The sequence below is a fragment of the Anneissia japonica genome, unplaced genomic scaffold (genome assembly GCF_011630105.1).
Source record: "Anneissia japonica isolate Jap-2015-1 unplaced genomic scaffold, ASM1163010v1 scaffold199_len4679917_cov187, whole genome shotgun sequence".
NCBI lineage: Eukaryota > Metazoa > Echinodermata > Crinoidea > Comatulida > Comatulidae > Anneissia > Anneissia japonica.
In genome coordinates, this window is record NW_022686322.1 from 2946577 (window position 1) to 2947710 (window position 1134).

The window sequence follows — 1134 nt, forward strand, 5'->3', positions numbered from 1 at the left end:
ATATATATATATATATATAAGCAATGGATGAGTAACAGCATACTAAAAAGACAGAGTTCCTTGTAGCTGTGAACATTTCAAAAGCCACATGTCATCATCTATTACACTGAAGGTGAGCTGCAAGTCCATTGAACCAACGGACAATTTGAGTAGGCCTATCATTTTTCGACTCTTCTACGGCAATGTCACTTATGCTCAGAATCTGTGTTGTAACCTGAAATCCCACATTCAAAATATTTCACAAATTCAAAAATATTTTGACACCCAGCTGTGTCATACAGTTGTTAGAGCTCTCATATTATCAAGACTTGATTATTGTAACTCTCTACTACTAGGATCCATGAAGTCAGATTTAGATCACCATCAGCGGGCTGAGAACTGGGCTGCCAAGTTGATCTGTGGTGGTAGAAAGTTCGACCATGCCCCGCTCTATATTTGCGTCAGCTACACTGGCTGCTAGTGCAAGAGAGTGTTAAATTCAAGGTCTTTATGATGGTTTATAAGTGCATCCGACGCCTGGTTCAAGATTATCTATCAGCCTGTTTGCCGTTACTTTACTCAGGGCGCACTGGTCTGAGGTCTGGAAATGATAACACTCTCTCTGCTTCTGGATTCGGTGCCCAATCAACTCACTCGTAACCTCACATCCCTGCTACCCCGCTATTGGAATGACCTGCCACGATATATCTGTTCGGCTGACCCCATTGCAGCATTTAAGAAAGCTGTTAAAACCTATTTATTTCCAATAGACTAGGTTGTAGGTAGGCGTAGATGCCAAAATGATTTTTGTCTAATGATGTTGATGGAATTGGTAAAACAAAAAATACAGGTAGGCCTACTTATTAGATACTGTTATTGAAGTGTATAACATTCAGAATCTATAATTATGGTATTTGTGACCAGAGTAGGCCTATTATTTCCAACGAAAATTTCTAAATAAAAGTATTTCCAGCATTATGTGTCATGGTTCAGGTGTCTTTAATTTAGTTTTAAAAGTGTTAATATCTTCTTAAATAGCAAATCCTAAGCTTTTCAACAATAGTCTTCTAATTCTTGAGCTATTGCTGGGCAGTCAAGTTTTGCGCGGATTATGTGTACAGTGTTTTGATCTTAATAAAATATATATATTCAATG